This window comes from Malaya genurostris, chromosome 3 (assembly GCF_030247185.1).
Source record: "Malaya genurostris strain Urasoe2022 chromosome 3, Malgen_1.1, whole genome shotgun sequence".
Taxonomy (NCBI): Eukaryota; Metazoa; Arthropoda; class Insecta; order Diptera; family Culicidae; genus Malaya; species Malaya genurostris.
In genome coordinates, this window is record NC_080572.1 from 245,779,224 (window position 1) to 245,803,985 (window position 24,762).

The following is a 24,762-nucleotide window of genomic DNA, read 5'->3' on the forward strand; positions in this document are numbered from 1 at the left end:
CACTTCACCCTGTTGTTCTGGAACCGGGAGTCGGATTCGAACAAAAGTCAATAGCAATATATGAGACCGTAAAACCATTCATTGGGATTCAAATTTGAAAATCGACTCAGTCTTCTCCAATAATAAAATGAAGAGAGTACCGTTTTTGAGATTCCTAAGAAATTGGAGTGATTTCTGGTTTGAAGTACACGATCACTTTTTCCGGTACTTTCGGATCCGGGAACAACGATCCGGCTTACCTAAAATCAATGTATTTGGTCTTCAGCTATTTAAGTATTTTGTTCGATGTTTCGATGTTACTCTTGAATCTTACGAACCGGAAGTCGCATCCGAGTGAAATGCGATAGGGTTTCATGAGTTTGTAAGACCTTACATTTGGATCAAAGTTTGTGAGCATTTATCGAGCAGTTTCTGAGCCACTTTCATTTTATTTTTTAATTCGTTTACTATAGGGCCTTTTAATTAAATCGAAGCTGAAAAAAAATCGGGTAATCGATTACTGAAGAAATCGTGTGCATTTTATTAATTTCCTTTGAACACAGAGAACACAGAGAACACAGAGAACAGACACCCAAGTAGAGATTTCAATGTGTGCATCAAATTTAACGGTTGTTTTAGAAAGCAATCACCAAGTAGCAATTCGCCTGTAGAGGCGCTTCGAGCAGCCCAGCAGCCGCTTTTTTAAAAAAGTTTGTACTAGCTTGTATGTCTGTCCTCTGTGATTTTAATTTATTTTGTGACGTGATGTGATGTGAAGTGAGGCCACCATCGATTCAAGCTCTTGCCAGTGGATACGGGTAGACTTCCAATAGCTCCCATATGACTCATCCATTCACCTTCTTACTATAGCTGCTACCGAAACGCGAACAAAAACGGCTGGGCGAATATGTAAGCAGAGACACTTACTCGTATTCCGCGGGAATGAAAGATGCTTTTGCAACCATAATATCCAGTGCATGGAATTTTACTGTTACTGTTACTGTTACTCCCGAACCGAAAGTTCGATCCGGATCAAATTCAACAGCAGACTAGGGAAGCAAGAGAACTTCGGGACTTGATTCAAAAGTCGGTTTCATATTGCTATATATGAAAATGTATTGCTATATATGAAAATATATATGTATATATTTTGAAATAATAAGAAATCAAATACGACTCTCCAGGTTTATACAGAAATTTTAAATAAATTTCTTTCAGTATCTCGGGAGCGTTGGCATGGCTTAACAAAATTTTGATTGGAATATTATTCATTCAATATTTTGCGTACTTTTAAATAAATATACTTTAAATAAATATTTCAACAATTTTCAAAAATCCCTCTAAATTTTTACGACTGTTACTTTTTTATTCATCATCTCTACATCCTGATCTAGAGTTTAATACCCAAGTAACAGTTCAAATGTCTTATGGTTCTGATTACAATTTATAGGAGTTTTGAAATTGATTCTGCAGTCGCTACAAGTTTTATGACCACTTCAATGCGTGCCTCTTTTGACAAGTGATGTAATAGCTTTTCATGCTGCTATGAAACCTTTTACCCGGACTGAAAATAAAACAACTTGTTCTACCATAATATATTACTTTACAACCTCAATATTACTTTCAAAAATTCTCTTTAATACATTATTGTCAGTTCAATTCTTTCATAAATCTAGTTCTGTATGCGTGCGTGTTCATTATATCACGGTTTCACTTAGAGCAAATTTGATGGTTCTAAAGAACATTTATGACTCATTTGTTGTGGGCTATTTGATTTATTGCTTCTTAGGTTAGGTATAATTTGCATTAAAGACGAATTTCACAACCGCCATTTTGATGTTCTATACCGTAGCATTTATAGACATGAAAAAAAATTCGAAATACAAACAACAAGGAAATATGACTGACTTTTTTTATTCATTTTCAGAACGTTTGCACAAGTTTTGACGCAACGAAACAGATTTATACGAAAATGACGATGAATCACAAAAATTTATCTTTACAAATCATGGAAACTTTCGCAAAAACTGCATTTATTTCAAGGTGATTAGTAATAATTTAGGTTAAATTTTAATTGAAAAATTCGAATTTTATTTATACATTCACGACAAAAATAAAAGCGCATGAAGTTTTTACATTAATCAAAAGCCTCAAACTCGTATTTAAAATATAATATATTCTTACTGATAGCATTCAAAACCGACACACGCACACATATTCAAAAAAAAAATACTATCGAAATGACAGTTTATTGAGGAATTCATTATATGCGCATAAATTTAATGTTGATTGTAATACTGGTTTCAAAATTTTTTTGAATTTGGAATCATTTCGAAAAAGTTTATGCTGATTCTTCACTTTGCTTTATAAACATTATGAAGAATGGTCCAGTTGGCAGGAATATGCTTTTATAGTGAGTTTCAGTAGGCTTTCGTAGAGTTTAACGTTTTAATGAAAGTTTCATGATGTAGCATCGGAAACAGCTACGAATATTTATTAATATTTAAAATGTTATTTGGGTGAACTCAACTACAACATATGAACTTCTGTTTTACTCCACCTAGATGTGAAATGATGCCTTTCTCGTATTATTCATTATCTTCTATATATTATAGCAAGAATCATCAAAATACTACACAAATAAAACAGATTGAAACCCAGTTACTAGTCTTCTTTTCCTTAATACTACTACATTCAAATACTATATTTGAATTTAATTTAGTGAAAATTAATTCAACCTTGTTTGAGAAAATGAAGTGATTCCATTTTATAAATTTTGCCCACTATTTCCGGAATTTCCGGAACCGGAAACCGGGTACCGGTATAATAAAATTCAAATCATTAATATGAATTTTCATTATTAAAAAACTCGCCACACGAAAATTTTTCAACTTCTTTGTATAGACGCCAAACAAAAACTAATCGTACGATATGCGTCAAAATTTGACAGAATGTGTATAAAAGTGTTGCCAACGTTGAGAGAATAAAAGTTTACCGATTGGACAAGCGCGGGAATTTTAAAATGAAAATTCCGGTTCTTTTTTTATCATAGGGTAGTTTAAACTGCATGCCGAAAACATGATATAAAAATCCAAATTATCAAAATCTGTCGTACGCATACACAAAGCTAATATAAACTACAAAATAAAACAGTTTTAAGCCCTATTTAAAAGAATTTTCAAAATTTTGGCTCCTTCGACTGAAATGGCAGTTCGAAATAAATGACGGGATCAGAATAATTAAAAACAGCTCGTATAGCCATAAACTAAGATGATCTACAAATTGAAATATTCGAGCATAAAAAGGATAAAGATATTTCGCGATTTTCTCGGGCGGTTTGAATTTCATCACCTTGTAATGTCAGAACCGGTGGTCAGACTATGCTATTTTTATGGGAATATCAAACCTGTTGATTTTATGAAAATCTTATATGAGTTTATTTCTCCGGAACCAGAAATTAGATCTGAATGAAAATCGGGTTATTTCTGAAGGTCTCTCAGTTTAAATCAAAATAGTAAAAATCGGTTGGTTCATCTTCGAAAAAAGTTACGGAAATTATTTTCATTTTATTTTTACGCATTCGGAACCGGAGGCAGGATGCAAATAAAATTTATGAACTTTGTATGAGATCGCAAGTGCTTTCATTCCGGAATATAGTATGTTAGAATGTTGTATGCTAGTTCTATTGAAGCTGACAATAGACTGCGAAATCTGATGGAACTGACGATGATGACATGATTGGACATTTAATTTTGCCTCAATCAGTATCGTTTTGGAAAAAAAAAAAAACACTATAATGATTAACCCCTGGAGGTTGAGCTATTCAAACTTTTTTTTTATTCAATAATAATATATTTAAAGGCACACTGCTAATGCTCTAAGATGCCAAGGGTATTTTCTAATCTTGATTAACGACTAACTTAAAACTAGGGTATTATCATTAGGGTAGTGACGTATTTCGGTCGCAAAGGTCGATTCTGGCAGATTCAGCCTGCAGCTGGCGATCGGCAATGGTCGGTGGATTGAATATAATACGAGTGTCTTCCAGATGACGATTCTACGTATCAGTGGGTCCGCGAGACTTCTGGAGGTTGTTTGAGCTATTGATGTAGAACCAGCTATCAACATTGATTGTCCTGCATCGTTACTTATGTGCGGGCGCACATGATACTTATTCACAGTACAACACTTTTAGTTCTCGTGAAAAACTCAAATAAGATCGAAAACCACGAATATTGACTCTCGTTCACCTGAATTTGTATTTGTCTTGTATCTGAAGGAATAATATCAATAACTCAAATGTATGCAATTTTTTACATCGCTTGCTGTGTTCGATTTTCGGTACGCCAATTTGTATTCGAGTTTAGCTGGAATGAAACTATAATTATGACCTCAAATGACGAATGTGTCGTATGTGTAATGCAACGATTCGTTCGATCAAAGCAAACCTGTTAGGGCATCGAACCGTTTTGTATCACTTGCTATTAGGAAGCGACATTCCTCAGACGTATCTCATGTAATTTTAGGGTATGTATTTAGCTTATATTTTTAGGGCATATTCAGTAGTGTTCCAGTTCTAGTTGCATAATTTATGTCAGTTTTAAAATTTAAATCTGGATTTTATAACAAGAAAAACTGGCAGCCCCAGCAGTGTTTTACTCGTGTTTTAAAACAGAAAAAAAGAACGGCAGCGTATGCCAATTTTGAATAGAAGAACTGTTCGAATAAATAGAACTAGAACGGTTTGCTGGGGATACGTTTGTTCCAGTTTTCAGTTCTATTTTGGATCTCCTATATAACACTCCAAAAAAAATGTGCTCCACATGAAAAAAAAAGACTTTATTAGAATCATTCGAATTGTTCTGCCATATCAGGAATACCTCCTCTTTTAAGTCAAATTTGGGAGTTCATTACCGTTTCCGACCGAAGAACGCATGTAGGCATTACTTATTAAAAAAGGGGGGGAGGAGCCTGGCGTGGTATAAAATTCGATGCGAAGTCATCTCCTGGTATGTAGTTCACCGCAACATTTTCGTTAGTCGAATCTTTACCAGTTTGGAATACAGCACCTGCAATAGCAACGATTGCGAAAATTACAGCAAGCAACAAGAACTTCATCTTGAACAGAATCGTAAAAGAACTGTGAATTTCCCGACCGTTGCTGGTGTTTTTATAATGGCAAATTTGTTTGCGCAACAGGATGTTGCTAAGTAAAATTCCATTTGTTCAATTCAATACAAATGTGTTTATATTTTAGCAACTGGAAGGCGCTATAAATATTCATATTTGATATCGATATGAGAGCCCATCAAATAAAAGTCATACGAGAGATGTTTATGGAAATGACCAACGTGCAAGATGAATCAAATTTGAATAATTTGAATAGCATGAGTGTCACTTTGAAGTATGGAAATTATATGAAAGTGTTGTTAATATTATTACTATATTTTTCCGACTATTCCACACCTTGTCGGATTGTGGACTAGTCTCATCAAAACGTTTTTCTGTTGACGGGCGGAATAAAGAGCTTCAAAATTGTACTTCCAATCGTACTCCAATTTAACATTTCAAATAGCCGCACAACGACCAGCACAGATCGATTTTATCTCTACCGTTCACATGAAACTTCGCCATTTCATAAGGTAGAGTAGAATTTTGCATAAATATTTGTTTATTAATCTTATATTTTGTGTTTTACATCAACATTTTACAGTACAAGTGTTTTGACCCTTCGGCCTTTCATCTTTGTTGTTCATACGATTCGTTATTAATAATAGGTGTTTTAGTTACTCTTGTTTTACATGCTAATGTTTAATCATAACATTTATTTTAATTATTAATAAAATATCTACCTACTTATAACTATCCCTAACCTAATACGTACAAATTTTGAATTATTTGTATTTCAGAGATTGAGCACCTCTCTTCAAATTTCGTGCAGTATTGTTCGAATTTTTGTTCTAGTATATCCAGGGAGGCCATCTCATGTACTTCACTAGTCCTTGTCCAAGGGGGTAGATTTAGAATCATCTTTAAGATCTTACTTTGAATGCGCTGAAGCCTAAGTTTGTGTGTTCGTGCACAACCCCGCCAAACAGGGACTGCGTATTCAATTGCGGGGTAGATGATTTGTTTATATACAGCCATCTGATTCTTCAGGCAAAGTTTAGATGTTCTACAAATCAGCGGATACAGAGACCTAATGAGTATGCTGCATTTTTGAACGATTTTGTCAACATGTGACCTGAATATCAGATGTCTGTCAAAGGTGAGTCCTAGATAGATAACTTCGTCGGACCATTGGATGACCTCATCACCGAATCGTATTCGGCATTCGTCTGATGGAACAAGTTTTGGAGATCTTGAATGTGGAAACAAGATGACCTGAGTTTTTGCTGCATTGATTACAATTTTCCAGCTTGTAAAATATTCCGTTAAAGCGTCCAGACCTGTAAGCTGATGGGCCGATAGCTCTTGGAAAGGGAAGGATCTTTCCCCGGTTTCAAAACTGGGATAACTTTAGCTAACTTCCACTTTGAAGGGAAGTAACCAAGCTCCCAGCACCTGTTAAAAATTTTAGCTAAGAAGACAAATGAGCGAATACTCAAATGTTTCAGCTCAATGTTGAATGTGTTGTCGAAACCGGGGGCCTTCATATTTTTGGATTTTTTCACAATAGCCATCAGCTCATTCGCAGTGACTCTACTTTCCTCAGGAACCAAGCTGTCTGATTGGTCAACCTCAGCTACGCTATCAGCAACGGCTCTTTCATGTGGACTAACAATGTTGAGTCCTAAATTGTGAGAACACACAAACTGCTTGCCTAGCGCATTTGACTTCTCTACTGGTGTGATTAAAGGTATTCCTTCAGCTACGTCCTGGGGTGACATCAGAGGAGGAATAGGCTTCGGTTTTTTCTTAAGCACCTTCGTTAAGGACCAGAAGGGCTTTGAATGTGGGAGAATTTCTCGAAGCGTTGGTGGAAGTTCCTGTTGAGATGCTCAGATATCCTTTCCTGGATTATCCTAGTTAAGTTATTATAAGAAGTCTTTTCATCTAGGATGCCAGTTCGTTGATACTGCCTCCGGTAGATATTTCGAAGTCGGATGAGTTTCTTGGTGACACTGTCAATATGAAGAGAGGAACACGGCATATGTTGTACTGGAACCGTCCTATCACGAGCGACTGTGATTGAATGCTGGAAGGAAGATAGGGCTGCATCGATTTCCATCGGGGAATCAAGTGGCAAATCGATTTTAATAAGTTGGTCGGCGATATGTTGAAATTGGACCCAATCGGTGCGATAATAGTTCCTCCGAGGTTGAATAGGCACTGTTTCTGGTGAAGATCCCAACGTCAATATTACTGGAAAGTGGTCAGAAGAGAGCTCGTTGAAGACAACCGGTGAGCTGTCTACGGCGATGTTGCTGATGAATATATCCAAAATGGAATGAACTCCCGATCTGGAAAGTCGCGTTGGTTGATCCGGAGCGAAGATGTTGTATTGTCCAGCTTCGTAATCTTCGGCAAGTACGAATCCGTTTCGATTCTGTCTTCTGTTTCCCCACAGCTCATGCCGTGCGTTCAGGTCCCCAGCAATGATGAATTTGTTCTGTCGTCGAGTGAGCATAGCCAGATCTCGCTTCAATGATGCACACGTACCATCTCGAAGATTGGTTTGTTTGGGGCAGTACGCTGCAATGATGATGATGGGTCCCATCGTCGTTTTAATCTCAATTCCGATGGTTTCTATGAGTTGCAATTTAAAGGCTGACAGAAGCCTGTGCTGAATGGATCGTTTAATGGCAATGGCAACTCCCCCTCCTCTGGTAGTTGTCCTGTCGAGCCTGTGAATCCTGTAATTGGAAATAAAAATAGAAATTTCAGGTTTAAGATGAGTTTCAGTTAAAATAGCAATATCGGCATTCTTCTCTTGAAGAAAGTCGGACAATTCAGCAGTTTTGCTCCTGAGTGAGCAAGCATTCCAATTTACTATAACCAACTCATTATATTGCATATTCGATGATGAATTTGCCTAAGGCGTTGATTTGATCTAACCGCGTTCTGCAGTTTCGTAGTTTTGTTGTCATTGTTTCAAAAATGACGATCAGTTGTTCAGCAGAGAATAAATCACCAGAGTCATCCTTTGCTTGTGGTTGATTATTGCCCCATCCAGGAGGGATTCTTGAGGAAGATTCTTTTTGAGATCCAGCGGCTGAAGTCTTTGGATTGCTGCGAGGAAGTGGCGGTAAATTCGGAATATCCCTCTTCGGTGGAAGCCGTGGGAAATTAATTTCATCCTTCTGTGGAACATTCTTGCGCGTTGATTGTTTGCGGGACGCCTGTTGTCGAATTTTTGTGAACTCAGCACGTTTGGGACACGATTTGCTAGTAGATGGATGGTCGCCATCACAGTTCACACATTTTACAGCGATGTCATCTACTAGGCAATCGTTGGTATTGTGTGGTTCGGCACATTTCCCGCACCGACTTTTCATGTGGCAATTTCTCGCTCCATGGCCGTAGTTCAAACAGTTCGTGCACTGTGTGACATCCCGATGTACCGGTTTATACTTTTGCCATTCGATGATTATGTGAAATAACGATTTAATCGTTTTCAGTTGACTCATGGTGATGGAGCCCTTCTCCAGATGAATCAGGTACAGTTGATCTCTGAACTTTTTGTCCGTATTATGGCGCTTCATTTTAAATACCATCAAAGGCTTTAGTCCAGCCTCCGACAGTGCCTGCTTTAGTTCGGCTTCCATCATGTCAGGTAGTCCTCGAAGTACAACCTTCATAGGTTTGTTGGCGGCAATATCGTGTGTGAAGTATTCCGCTTTTGTCTGCTTTAGATAGCATTCCACTCCTTGTAGTGGTTCAAAGCCGGAACAGTTATTTTGTAGCCTTCAGTACATAAACGGATTGTTGCCTGTAGTCCTTTGCTGATCAGTGTGTTGAAATCCGAGCGTAGAGTTGGTGGGAAGCCCTTCAGGTAGAAAGGCGGCATGTTTTCCTTCTTCTGCAGTTCCTCTTCGACATCAACTGGCAGATCAGCATATTCGTTTTTACTCGGCAAACGGTCGTTTACCTGTACATCACTTGGCTTCAGACGCTTAGCATCCTTTGGATCCTTCTCGGATCTATGGCGGTTTTTACCCATAGCTTGGGTAGGTAGACAACTGCGAATAAAAAATAAAACAAAATCGAAATTAGTCGTAGTAGGTTATTCGTCTATTCACATCGAGTGTTAGATGACGAATAGGTAGAGTAGAACAGGTGGAATTCATTAAATTTAAGGAAGTATGAAAGTTTATCACGCTGTGAACATCACCTTTCACTCAAACCAACTACCTGTGTTCGATTCCCAAAGCAAAGTCAGGGCCAGTGCGGTAAAATTTCATTTTCAATCAAATGATATCAGATGAAAATGAAATTTGAGGCCACTGACCGTCAGCATATCGATACAAATTCATATAACTTTCGCTGCAATTTTCAAGTAAAGATCCTAGAATTCACCGTTAGTTGAATAATCGTATCTAGTCATTTGAAGGTTTGCTTGCTCATTCTCAAGTGCCAAGTAGTCTAGCTCCATCATTGCCTTCGCTCTTGGTAGTGAGCAAGTTCGAATGAATAGAATTATAAATGTAGTGAAGTATTAAAAATGAAAACTAAAAGAGGAGACTATTAATTTATAAGTATTCTGTAATTGATAAAAAAGCTACCTAGTTTGTCTTTCATCTATTATCTTGAACCAACTCGAATGTTTACATGAACCTCATTTGAAGGCCGCTCTCACACTAATGAAAGAAATATTTAGTTACTTCAAGATATCAACTGACGGTGGTTAAACTGAGCTTTGATTTGAAGAGAATCGATTGAAGAACTGAATGCTGCCCGTTCGGTACGTCAGCGAACGTTGTGTGAGTCAGATCGTGAAGTTTACGGCAGTATAGATATTGTCATTGTGTTTCACATTCAGTTTCAATTGAAATGAATTAAATTTTACTACACTGGTCAGGACACTACAAACTTCGCAGCCGACTCATAAGTATACCGGACTATCGCATGGTCAGTGCTACTATGACTCCTTTCAAAAGTGTGGATTCAAATCTATGACATCTGGCTTGTTGGACTAACGCCTTGTACTCTGAACCGCCCAGCCGGGCATGATTCTCTGCTCTGCATAAAACGACTGGAAAATTTCCTGACCTTCGAGTCCAACGGCAATAACCTCTAAAACTTCTCAATTTGCTGCAGGTGAGACCAATTAATGTTGTTTCAAATTAAAAGACGGCTTTTTTGGTCAATTGGTTTATCATCAAAACATTTATTTTTCCTTAATGGTCAAACGTACCTTTTGAAACGTTGGTCGTTAACGAAAAATAAATATTTTGTCGGGAAATCAACTGACCAAAAAGCCGTCTTTTAATTTGAAAATAAAATCTCTACAATGGAAATAACAAAAAAAAATCACTGTTTCAATGTACCTAGTAGTTTATTGGGGCCTTTTTCTTAATCGTTTATATATTGTGAAGACGATACGACCACTTTTTTGTAATTTATTGAAAGATGGCTTTTTGATCAACTGTTGCTTTACAAAATATTTATTTTGCGTTAAAAACCGATTTTTCGAAGAAATATCCCTGAAGATGAAGAAATACTCCTTTGAAACGTCGGTTTTTAACGCAAAATAAATATTTTGTGAAGCAACGTTTGACCAAAAAGCCAACTTTAAATAAACATAATCTTTCATATAAATATTTTTAAAGTTTTTGACTACATGGAGAACTCGTTAATTCATATAATAGAAAGGATCCTATCGAACATTTTACGAATAATCAAGACAACGTTGGACGTTTGATTATTCAATGACTAGTTTTTTAGAACTCCAGCAACAGCTTCATTCCTCGTATCAATTTGTAAAACTAATAATAATAAATCTGAAAATTTCAAGCCCATCGTTTCTAGTCACAAACTCGTTTGCAATTGCTGTGACAACGGCGTTCGTTTTTAAGGTCGATAAATGAAAAAAATATTTTTGCGAAAATCGGATTGCCTTTTTCGGAGAAACAAAACGCTATACGGAATTGTGAAGTTGTAAGGGAAACGAATATATCTTTCTATTTGGAAATGAAATTTTGGGAATAATTCAGTTTTATTCGAGTAGTTCACAAAAGCATGCTTCAGTGTTTATGTCACATATTCGGCAACATTTCTCCGATCAAGCGTATCAGCAATAATACATTTGAACGTGATCATAGGACACTCTCTGAAATAACTATGCGGAAAGAAAAAAATAGTATGTCTATTACGTCACTTGTACGATTGTATCTCCGAAACTTGAAGTGTCAGCCATATGATATTTTAAATCGATCCATAACCCAATTTTAGTCTCGAATGACCCTAAAAATAATTGATATCGTCAAATCCAAATACAAGAAAACCGAGCATATAGAAAAATTGAGTTTTGACGTTTACGTCACTTATGTCATTTTCTCCAAGAAGGTTGAGCCGATTTCAACAAGCTCGTTTAGGTTCGTTTGAAAGCTACTATTGTACCATTGATGAAGTTTGAAGCTCAAATAGTTGCCACCTCTGGTACAGGAGAAATAATATTATAAGTGACGTAAAGGACAAAACGTATTGTTTTTTTCCGCTCAATTTCCTTAGATATGGCTGAGTCGATTTTAACAAACCAAGTCTATTTTGAAAGCTACTGTTGCATTGTGGATCAAGTGTAAAGATCAGACGGATGACGCCTCCGTGATCCGGAAATATGTTGTTATACCTATATGACGTAACCGACTAACTGCACATTTCGCATCGGTTGAATTTTCTCAAAGATGGCTCAACGAAACTCGATAAACTTAAGTTTATTTAAAAGCTAACAATTTCAATCATATGTGAAAGGGTTATAGCGAACACATTGCCGGTTCGAGAGATGTAATGTTATATGTGACGTAAACGACAAATTCCAGTGTTTTTCTATGCAACAAAATTTGTCGAAGATGAAAGAATCGATTTCGAAAAATTTAGACTCATTTGGAGGCTACTAAGGAGTGTATCGAAAAGTAGTTAGCAACATTGATTATTGAATAAAAAAGCGAAAGAAAAACATATTTTGACATCAGTTTTCGATATATTGTAGAAAAATTACATTTTTATGCATTTCACATATTATATTGAAGAAAATCCTGGTTTCTGTGAAACGCTCGCACTTTAGACTTGACATTCTTCATTAAATTCTGCACAATTACTTTTGTGATTTTCCTGATGGCAGCTGTCCAGTTTTTTTGAACTCCTGCATGTTTCGGGACACTGTACCTTCCTTCCGAAAGTGCCGCTTGACAATTGCCCAGTAGCTATCAATTGGCCGAAGATCCGGGCAGTTCGGTGGGTTGATGCCCTTTTCCATGAATTGTACATTATTCTTTGACAACCACTGTAGAACGGAGTTGACGTAGTAGGCTGAAGCCAAATCCGGCCAGAAGAGAGGAGGAGCCTTATGCTTTCTGTACAGTGGCAGCATTCTCTTCTTCAAACATTCTTCCTCGTACACCTTGGCGTTAATTGTGCCCTTCGTGAAGAAAATTGACGACCGCAAGCCACAGGTACAAATTGCTTGCCAGACCAACATCTTCTGTCCAAACTTTTCCATCGCCACCGTGGTGTCAGCGTCGTCCAGGTCCTGGTACACCGATTTCGTATAATATTGCGGTCTGGGCAGCGCTCGAGAGTCTTCCTTGGCGTAGGTTCCGTCGTCGATCAGGATGCATCCATCTTTATTCTGTAGAATCCGGTTATACAGTTTTCGCGCTCTTGTTTTAACCTGAACTTGCTGTACCAGGGACTTTTTCGGCACCCTCTGTTTCTTGTACGTTTTCAGGGAGTTCCGAACATTGATCCGTTGAATCATTCCGATGCTGGTGTTGAACTACTTGGCCAAATCCCGCGTCGACGCCGATGGGTTTTTCCTGATGTACTCAATTAGTTTTAAGTCCCGGCCGGGCTGGAATTGATTTTTCTAAGATCCTCTTGAATTTGCCTGTGTAGATCTGGGGCTCCCAAACTATTTTGGGTCATGGACCCCTTTACTAAAATTAACTTAGGCCGTAGACTCCCATCAACAAATTCCTTTGAAAATTCAATGTCATGCTTTTTACCTGTTTTATATATATAAAAAATAGGTATAGAATTCGCTCAAACTTTCGGAGTGCCGAATGTCATATACCAATCGATTCAGCTCGACGATCTGAGCAAATGTCTGTGTGTGTATGTGTGTGTGTCTGTATGTGTGTTGTCAACTAAGAGGTCGAGATCTCAGAGATGGCTAGACCGATTTTGATCAAACTAGTCGCAAATGAAAGGTCTCCCCGTCATCCAAAACGCTATTGAATGGTTTTGAGATAGGATGTTTACTTTTTGAGTTATACGGAGTTTTATGTCAAAATTTTCAGTATCTGTCTGTTTTTTGACAGTATTCTGTCACAATTGACCTTGAAAACAGATTATGTATTTAGACTTAGATTTCGCACGGTAATAGCTATCCAACAAGCCATAGTTTGTTAAAATCCGTCCATTTTTAACGGAGATATCAATATTTTTGTGTAAACGACTTTTCCCCTTATTCCAGCAGTAGAAGTTTTGAGCACTGCATGACAAAAAAATGCTTGGGAGCCACGAAAAACACGATTTTTATACTGTGACATACAATTGTTTCTAAGTACCAAAAAGACTGTGTACAGCATTTTTTTTCATGACAATTTGCCTCGGACCGATTTTAGCACGGTTCGTTTTTGGCAACATAATCGTTCGAATATGGCATTTATAAACCAGATGATATCAGCATTTTCGAGTTGAAAGTAATTCCATAATTATATTGATTTAAACTACTTACAGCAATAAAAGCTGGAAGAACATAACTTCCATATACCATTCGACTCAGTTCGTCGAGATCAGCAAATGCGTGTGTGACAAATAATTTCACTCAATTTTTTCGGAGATGGCTAAACCGTTTTCTACAAACTCAGATTCATATGAAAACTAGTATACTTCCAAATTTGGATCCGACCTCTGATTTCGGAACCACAGAATGACATGTGAAACGAAATTAAAATAATGCAATTCATTTTTCTCGTAGATGGCTGAACCGATCTAAGATTCAAATGAAATCTAAGAATCATCTATGATTCAAATGAGAGGTCTTAAAATCCTATAAAAATTAGTCAGATCCGATTTCTGGTTTAGGAGATACAGGGTGATTAGTATAAAAATGTCCATTTCACATAAATTAATCAGGTTTATCGGGTTTGCAGATTTGGATAGTCGATTATCAAATAAATTTATTTCAGTTTAAGCGGTATTCTTTTTTGGATTCGGAATGTACCCCCAAATTTTAATTCGCACTACAATTTTTCAAAGATGTCTACACACTGCTCAGGTGAATTTATCTGATTTCGGCTACACCGATCTTAGAACTCCGGATCCAGTTTCGAATCGTTTCTCAAAGTTTAATCATTTTCTCAAAAAGGCCAAATCGAACTTCAAAAACAAAAATTCAAATTAAAGGTTTAAGGTCCCATACAAAATTGGTGAATTTTATCCGATTCTGGAATTACAGATGATGAGTTTTTAAAATTCATACCGATATAGAAGATGTAAATTGTTTGGGGTATTAATTTATGGCCATTCGAATCATTTTGGGTTATGCTAGTTCCTGAATACCAGCTCTGGAAGTACCATAAATAATGACGAAAAACTCTAAAGTGGAACTTACTTCGACATCTCATGGAATGTTCAATCGAATGTCACACGTTAAGATTGAAATTCGATACGATTTGCAGATTCGAAATTACAGGTTAATGAGTGATTAAAATCTCAATTTGCCGTTTGAAACGACGATAATTAAAATAATGTCATGAGAACTAAAACACCTAAGAATATCCATGCAAAAAAACACATGCGGATTGATAAAAAAAGGTATCATCTCACTGCTAGGTGGATTATTCACGTTTTTGATATTGATATAAAATACCTACCAACTTCTGCGGATGATCAAATAAACACAACTTTTTTAGCGCAAATATTTCAAATAACAACTTATATCAAACAATAGGGGTCGATTTCTAGACCTTGTCGACCCCCATAGTCAGTTTTCGTTTACGTCGACCCCCGCAAAAAGGATATCGACCCCAAGGGGTCCATATTGACCACTTTGGGAACCCCTGGACTAGACTGTTTTATTAGACTGTTTTGACTAGCTTGTCGACGTTCCGTGTGACGCGTTTTCTCTGGGTGAAACCTAAAGGTCGAAAGACTGGGACTGCATCACTACATAGTGCGAATATTGATTGGGTATTTCTGATCAAACACCAATTGTGAGTGTATACTGGGATCTCTTTTTACGCGTTTTATTTTCTATTTTTATTGTTTGACTGAGTGGGTGTATGGGCGTTGGTAATAATGTTATTGACGCGGAAAATTTTAGTGTGAATCCTTTTTCTGTTTTCACACGACGGATATGAATTTTATGTATGATAATTCCAAGAAGTATGCCTCACCTGGTATTTTGTTGGTCGAGCTATTTATTGTCCTTCTGTTAGTCTGTTGCACATAGCAAGTCAAGCTGTTGAATAAGTAGATCAAATTATCTACCAAGATAAATCCTGATCTTTTTCCTTACCCACTACCACCAATCCTCTCCCGTGACACTTGTGGTGATGTAGAGAATTTCTAGTAACAACAAGTGTTGAACTAACATTCCTGGTTCAACCATACTGGCATCTGATCAATCACGGGAAACTCACGGGCGGTCAACTAAGCTAAGCTAAGATAAGCTTAAATATCGCGATCTGAAAGGATTGCGTGTCTTCTGTTTAATTTCGGATGATAAAATTTCCGAATCCCCCAAGTGGCTGTTTGTGATCGGTACAATATTGTATTGCATTTTCAAACAACTTATTCCAATCAAGAGAGTGCATAGTCCTTTCAGGCCAAGAGTTCAACTGTGAATTCAATAGTCACCATAGACATAAACGTGAACAATATAAATGTAAATACAGTCCCAGTCGACTTCATCAATCATAAATAATTCATTCACACAGTGCCAAAAAAAATCCCGCTTCCGACATTCTGTTTTGTATTATGAAGATAACGCCACTTCAAGGCGAAAGGCAAACGGCTGAAACCGTCGCAAAGCCGCCGAGGAAAAAAAAAAAGAAAAGGAGGGAGAGAGAGAGAGAGTGAGACAACAGTGGATTTGATCAGCAACAGATTGGATGTCAGACAGAACGGTTGACGCAGAAGGGGATGAGACGGGATTCTGGCCGGTCCAGGCGGTGGGATTTGACGCGGCTCTTTTCAGATTTTTACTTCGCAATCCTTCGTCGAAAAACCATCGCTTTATTATGTTGAGATTGTTTCTCCCGACACCCACAGCACGGCACAGCACATCGCACTAGAATATTCAGCTACCGCGCTCGAAGAGTTGTTATAAATAATGTATTTCCCGGTTCAATATTCAAGCGTTCTGGGGTATCGGATAGAATAAAAACCAATTTCGTCTAAAAGGCTAACCGGGTCTAGACTCGACGGACCGCTCGGGATGCCAAAGGCCGGCATCCGTCGGGTGACATTATAATTGGCCCTGGGCCAGTGGGGTTAATATTTTATCAATCACCATACTACGGCGATGATCGCTAACATATGTACGATGAAGACTATCGACTCGACACCCTCGCCGGCGGATACTCGAAGATTTCCACTTGCCGGCGGGATGGATTTATCGGTTATCATCTCGTACAACCGGTCCTTGTATGTCCTGTGTGAACTCATCGATCCGCAAAATGAACATGTGTAGAATACACCTGGAGTGGATGGAGGTCACCCGAGATAGTCGGCAAACGTTGGGATTTATGGTGCCGACACAAATGGAACTGAATTAGACCATTACTGTTCGGTTGGCTCCCGGCTCGGGTTGACCCGCATTCCGGCTCGGACAGGTGGGTGCGATTGCGGTGATGGATGACTCCAGAGCAGAGCGGTACGGTGTCATTTGGCGCAAACAGGACTGTTGTGGTTAGAATAACGAATAAATAATCCTGCCGGTTGGTTTTATTTAGCTTTCATTGCTTCCGGTAGCAAAGCTTGCTTGGCCAGGGAGGGGATGAGAAAGGTTGCGCGGAAAATCGAGATAAAATTAATCTAGCTACGGTGTTCAGTATATTACTGGACGTAATAAAGACAGAAGAGAATTTCACAATCAAAGTCTGATTTATGAGCAGAGCATTGCATTTTGTTATTATAACGATGAACATTCATATAAGTTTCACATGATTTTTTACTGGAGTTTAGGGAACTATATTGCACAACATTATCTTTGGTGGACAACCAATACTTGCTACATTTACCTGGCTCTCAATCAATTCGTAAAGAAACACATATTGAAAACGCATTCAATTTACCGAGTGAAGTGATAATGGCTTTCTTATAATCGTTGATATGGCAAATAGACGCAAATCCTATTCCAGAAGTGTAATCAGTACTTTCGATAATTTCTGAATTGGATCCGCAGAAGAATGTGGAAAGAAATTTCTATGGGCATCAACTAACAAAACTTATGTAGTTGAGCTGCTTTAAATAAATTACGTTTTTCGCATTGTCATTACAAACGTAGGTATGATATTTTTAACACTAATTATTATATAAAACTAGAAAACAAAACAACTAAAATTTGAATTGTTTTTCTGAATTTTATTGGTTAAAATCTGGTGCAACTAATCGATTGTTGTTTTAACTAAACAGTCATTTTGATTTAACGTGCTGGCAGTTTAGCAATGACACCCAGCAAAGACACGCACCACAAACGAGTAATGAAACGTTACAATTGAACAATGACATGCACCCTAATCGGAAAAAGGAAACGACGCTGACAGACATGTGATTTCCGTACAATGATTTCTGTACAACGCTGTACGCGAGCAACGATGAGGTGACAGACATGTTTTGCGGACAGAATGAGTATACACCCAAACCTCCATTTACGAACACTTTTTTTACGTTACCTCTTTTTACGTAGCTCTTTTTACGAGCCAAATCCCAAATAACGTAAACTTTTTTTACGAACAAACCTCGTAAAAAGAGGTTATTGCATCCAATGAAAACAATTTCCGGCTCCATGGAAATTACTACAATATGGGTATTTTCGGAACGGGATTGATGAGTAGATGACGAAAAACGATGTTTGAAGTGGTTTGGAAATCCAAGATGGCATCTTCCGGTTCTTCGATATTGCTTAAAAACATTTACAATATTGGTATTTTCGGGACGGGTTTGATGAATATATACCGGGAAATTATGTTTGAAAGCGCTTCAAACATCAAAATTGTGAGTTCAGTTGTATCGGTATTCTTTGACGATCATTACGATATGATTATATATCGTTTAAGGAAAAGTTATGCTTTTGACAAAGGTGTTTCCTGCTAATAGTTATTGTTTGAATATTGTACTATATTTTCGAAATGACCATAACAAGTAGACGCCTGAACAGCTATAGTAATTTTATATTGTCATAGTTATATTGTATGCTTGAACAACTGAAAGTCTCAATCTAATATTTGGAAGCAACCACAAACATTGAAATTTGGTTTCAAATCAAGACCGTGTTCTCCAGTTTTTTTTATTTTCATTTTATATTTTCAGTTGTTTTAGTGTACGTGATAAAGTCGAAAAAAGTACTGTTACTCTCATCACGACACAGTTGTTTTTATTTAAACTTGTCAAAATCTCATGTCAACTGGCCCGTCGGAATATGATTTGACATTTTGTAAGCAATTGAGAAAAAGGGATATTATTTGGCTCTAGTGGTAAGAGTCAGTTAGACAACCACATGACACTGAATTTCTAACATTTATGAGCATATCCAGAAACAAATAGCAGATAAACTGGCAGGATCGACTTTCTCCGAATCGGATGAAACTGTATGGCAATCTCTTCTTCCTGTATGACAATCTCTTCTTCCTGATAAAGCAACCTTTTTGACTCAATATTAATTTTTAGAATGTCGAAATTTAAAACCGTAACTAACTACTTCAAACATCGTTTCCGTCATCTACTCATCAATCCCGTTCCGAAAATACACACATTGTAAAAGTTTTTAAGGTATATCGACAAACCGGAAGTTGCCATCTTGGATTTCCGAACCATTTCAAACATCGTTTTCCGTCATCTACTCATCAATCCCGTTCCGAAAATACCCACATTGAAAGGGTTGTTAAGAATCGACAAACCGGAAGTCGCCATCTTGGATTTCCGAACCATTTCAAACATCGTTTTCCGTCGTATACTCATCAATCCCGTTCCGAAAATACCCACATTGTAAGGGTTTTTGCGGAATATCGACAAACCGGAAGTCGCTATCTTGGATTTCCGAACCATTTCAAACATCGTTTTCCATCATATACTCATCAATCCAGCTCCGAAAATTCCCACATTAAAAGGGTTTTTGAGGAATATCGACAAACCGGAAGTCGCCATATTGGATTTCCGAACCATTTCAAACATCGTTTTCCGTCATCTACTCATCAATCCCGTTTCGAAAATACCCACATTGAAAGGGTTGTTAAGAACCGACAAACCGGAAGTCGCCATCTTGGATTTCCGAACCATTTCAAACATCGTTTTCCGTCGTATACTCATCAATCCCGATCCGAAAATACCCACATTGTAAGGGTTTTTGCGGAATATCGACAAACCGGAAGTCGCTATCTTGGATTTCCGAACCATTTCAAACATCGTTTTCCGTCATATACTCATCAATCCAGCTCCGAAAATTCCCACATTAAAAGGGTTTTTGAGGAATATCGACAAACCGGAAGTCGCCATATTGGATTTCCGAACCGCTTCAAACATCGTTTTCCGTCAACTACTCATCAATTCCGTTCCGAAAATACATACATTGTGAAGGTTTTCAAGGAATATCGACAAACCGGAAGTCGCCATCTTGGATTTCCGAACCACTTCAAACATCGTTTTGCGTCAACTACTCATAAATTCCGGTTTGAAAATACCCACATTGTGAGGATGTTCAAGGAATATCGATAAACCGGAAGTCGCCATCTTGGATTTACAAACCACTTCAAACATCGTTTTCCGTCAACTACTCATCAATTCCGGTTCGAAAATACCCACATTGTAAAGGTTTCTAAAGAATATCGACAAACCGGAAGTCGCCATCTTGGATTTCCGTCAACTACTCATCAATTCCGGTTCGAAAATACCCACATTGTAAAGGTTTCTAAAGAATATCGACAAACCGGAAGTCGCCATCTTGGATTTACAAACCACTTCAAACATCGTTTTCCGTCATCTACTTATCAATCCAGTTTCGAAAATACCCACATTGTAAAAGTTTTAAAAGTATACCGATAAACCGGAAGTCGCCATCTTGGATTTCCGAACCACTTCAAACATCGTTTTCCGTCATCTACTCATCAATCCCATTCTGAAAATACCCACATTGTAAGGGTTTTTAAGGAATATCGACAAACCGGAAGTCGCCATCTTGGATTTCCGAACCATTTCAAACATCGTTTTCCGTCAACTACTCATCAATTCCGGTTCGAAAATACCCACATTGTAAAGGTTTCTAAAGAATATCGACAAACCGGAAGTCGCCATCTTGGATTTACAAACCACTTCAAACATCGTTTTCCGTCAACTACTCATCAATTCCGGTTCGAAAATACCCACATTGTAAAGGTTTCTAAAGAATATCGACAAACCGGAAGTCGCCATCTTGGATTTCCGTCAACTACTCATCAATTCCGGTTTGAAAATACCCACATTGTGAGGATGTTCAAGAAATATCGATAAACCGGAAGTAGCTATCTTGGATCTCCGAACCACTTCAAACATCGTTTTCCGTCATCTACTCATCAATCCCATTCTGAAAATACCCACATTGTAAGGGTTTTTAAGGAATATCGACAAACCGGAAGTCGCCATCTTGGATTTCTAAACCATTTCAAACATCGTTTCCCGTCAACTACTAATCAATTCCGGTTCGAAAATACCCACTTTGTAAAGGTTTCTAAAGAATATCGACAAACCGGAAGTCGCCATCTTGGATTTCCGTCAACTACTCATCAATTCCGGTTCGAAAATACCCACATTGTAAAGGTTTCTAAAGAATATCGACAAACCGGAAGTCGCCATCTTGGATTTCCGAACCACTTCGAACATTGTTTTCCGTCATCTACTCATCAATCCCATTCTGATAATACCCACATTGTAAGGGTTTTTAAGGAATATCGACAAACCGGAAGTCGCCATCTTGGATTTCTGAACCATTTCAAACATCGTTTTCCGTCAACTACTAATCAATTCCGGTTCGAAAATACCCACATTGTAAAGGTTTCTAAAGAATATCGACAAACCGGAAGTCGCCATCTTGGATTTCCGTCAACTACTCATCAATTCCGGTTCGAAAATACCCACATTGTAAAGGTTTCTAAAGAATATCGACAAACCGGAAGTCGCCATCTTGGATTTCCGAACCACTTCGAACATTGTTTTCCGTCATCTACTCATCAATCCCATTCTGATAATACCCACATTGTAAGGGTTTTTAAGGAATATCGACAAACCGGAAGTCGCCATATTGGATTTCCGAACCGCTTCAAACATCGTTTTCCGTCAACTACTCATCAATTCCGTTCCGAAAATACATACATTGTGAAGGTTTTCAAGGAATATCGACAAACCGGAAGTCGCCATCTTGGATTTCCGAACCACTTCAAACATCGTTTTGCGTCAACTACTCATAAATTCCGGTTTGAAAATACCCACATTGTGAGGATGTTCAAGGAATATCGATAAACCGGAAGTCGCCATCTTGGATTTACAAACCACTTCAAACATCGTTTTCCGTCAACTACTCATCAATTCCGGTTCGAAAATACCCACATTGTAAAGGCTTCTAAAGAATATCGACAAACCGGAAGTCGCCATCTTGGATTTCCGTCAACTACTCATCAATTCCGGTTCGAAAATACCCACATTGTAAAGGTTTCTAAAGAATATCGACAAATCGGAAGTAGCTATCTTGGATTTCCGAACCACTTCAAACATCGTTTTCCGTCATCTACTAATCAATTCCGGTTCGAAAATACCCACATTGTAAGGGTTTTTAAGGAATATCGACAAACCGGAAGTCGCCATCTTGGATTTCTAAACCATTTCAAACATCGTTTTCCGTCAACTACTAATCAATTCCGGTTCGAAAATACCCACATTGTAAAGGTTTCTAAAGAATATCGACAAACCGGAAGTCGCCATCTTGGATTTACAAACCACTTCAAACATCGTTTTCCGTCAACTACTGATAAATTCCGGTTCGAAAATACTCACATTGTAAGGATGTTCAAGGAATATCGACAAACCGGAAGTCGCCATCTTGGATTTACAAACCACTTCAAACATCGTTTTCCGTCAACTACTCATCAATTCCGGTTCGAAAATACCCACATTGTAAAGGTTTCTAAAGAATATTGACAAACCGGAAGTCGCCATCTTGGATTTCCGTCAACTACTCATCAATTCCGGTTTGAAAATACCCACATTGTGAGGATGTTCAAGGAATATCGGTAAACCGGAAGTAGCTATCTTGGATTTCCGAACCACTTCAAACATCGTTTTCCGTCATCTACTCATCAATCCCATTCTGAAAATACCCACATTGTAAGGGTTTTTAAGGAATATCGACAAACCGGAAGTCGCCATCTTGGATTTCTAAACCATTTCAAACATCGTTTTCCGTCAACTACTAATCAATTCCGGTTCGAAAATACCCACATTGTAAAGGTTTCTAAAGAATATCGACAAACCGGAAGTCGCCATCTTGGATTTACAAACCACTTCAAACATCGTTTTCCGTCAACTACTGATAAATTCCGGTTCGAAAATACTCACATTGTAAGGATGTTCAAGGAATATCGACAAACCGGAAGTCGCCATCTTGGATTTACAAACCACTTCAAACATCGTTTTCCGTCAACTACTCATCAATTCCGGTTCGAAAATACCCACATTGTAAAGGTTTCTAAAGAATATTGACAAACCGGAAGTCGCCATCTTGGATTTCCGTCAACTACTCATCAATTCCGGTTTGAAAATACCCACATTGTGAGGATGTTCAAGGAATATCGATAAACCGGAAGTAGCTATCTTGGATTTCCGAACCACTTCAAACATCGTTTTCCGTCATCTACTCATCAATCCCATTCTGAAAATACCCACATTGTAAGGGTTTTTAAGGAATATCGACAAACCGGAAGTCGCCATCTTGGATTTCTAAACCATTTCAAACATCGTTTTCCGTCAACTACTAATCAATTCCGGTTCGAAAATACCCACATTGTAAAGGTTTCTAAAGAATATCGACAAACCGGAAGTCGCCATCTTGGATTTACAAACCACTTCAAACATCGTTTTCCGTCAACTACTGATAAATTCCGGTTTGAAAATACCCACATTGTAAGGATGTTCAAGGAATATCGATAAACCGGAAGTCGCCATCTTGGATTTACAAACCACTTCAAACATCGTTTTCCGTCAACTACTCATCAATTCCGGTTCGAAAATACCCACATTGTAAAGGCTTCTAAAGAATATCGACAAACCGGAAGTCGCCATCTTGGATTTCCGTCAACTACTCATCAATTCCGGTTCGAAAATACCCACATTGTAAAGGTTTCTAAAGAATATCGATAAACCGGAAGTCGCCATCTTGGATTTCCGAACCACTTCAAACATCGTTTTTCGACACATTGTAAGGGTTTTTAAGGAATATCGACAAACCGGAAGTCGCCATCTTGGATTTCCGAACCATTTCAAACATCGTTTTCCGTCATCTGCTCATCAATCCCGTTCCGAAAATACCCACATTGTAAGGGTTTTTAAGGAATATTGATAAACCGGAAATCGCCATCTTGGACTTTGAACCGACCCCAAACATCATTTTCTTGCAGCCACTTATCACATCCGTTCCGAAAATGGCCATATGATTGGGGGTTTCCACATTCATTACACAAAATTTTTTTACGAAGTAAATTCCAAATAACGTAAACTTTTTTTACGGACCAATTCCCAAATAACTTTTTTTACGAACTACCTCCATTTACGAACCTCCGTTTAGTTCGTAAATGGAGGTTTCGGTGTAATACTTTCATTTTCGCATTGCGTGTGAACGTTGCCCGTCGTAATTGAATTTGTTGATGACGGCGACAACTATTTTCAACTTCCATTTTGAAAAATCCTTTGTTTTTGTTAGGAAATGGAGAAAATTCGAATAATTCTGAAAAGCGCCTTAAATTTCCGTGACCTATGGGATTTGGATCTAGGCAGAACTGGGATTGCTCATTGTGATTTCCAATTGGATTCCAAATAAGATGAAACAATCGATTCCATGCGGAATCAGTAGGTGCATTTGTAACTCACAATGCACAGTGGTCCGGATCCACAATTTAGGGGGACAAAAACATTTGTGGCTTAGCCTTATATTTTAGACCTATGATGTCTTCGGAACAAATGATCAGTGAAAGATAAGCCATATTTTGAAGCATATGGTATTAGGGTGGTTCTAATTATTAGGGTGATGCAAAAATTATTTTCCGTATGTATTGAGATAGAGGACTGCATCCTTCGGCAAAATTGTAGGGCAACTTATATCAAGCTACTTTGCCGAAAACACTATTGTAGTATCTCTAACGGTTTTAGTGTTAC

The 24,762-nt window shown here is 37.9% G+C and overlaps 1 protein-coding gene and 1 long non-coding RNA gene across 4 annotated transcripts in view; one reads left to right on the forward strand and one right to left on the reverse strand.

The window, feature by feature from the left end:
- LOC131436428 (zwei Ig domain protein zig-8) overlaps positions 1-24,762 on the forward strand; it is a 353,158-nt gene that overhangs the window by 68,034 nt on the left and 260,362 nt on the right. The window lies entirely within an intron of this gene.
- On the reverse strand, positions 3,777-6,537 carry LOC131436429 (uncharacterized). The gene is made up of 2 exons (XR_009230622.1): positions 4,860-6,537; positions 3,777-4,816 (listed from the first exon to the last, which is right to left on the reverse strand). It is a non-coding gene; the product is annotated as an uncharacterized LOC131436429 (long non-coding RNA).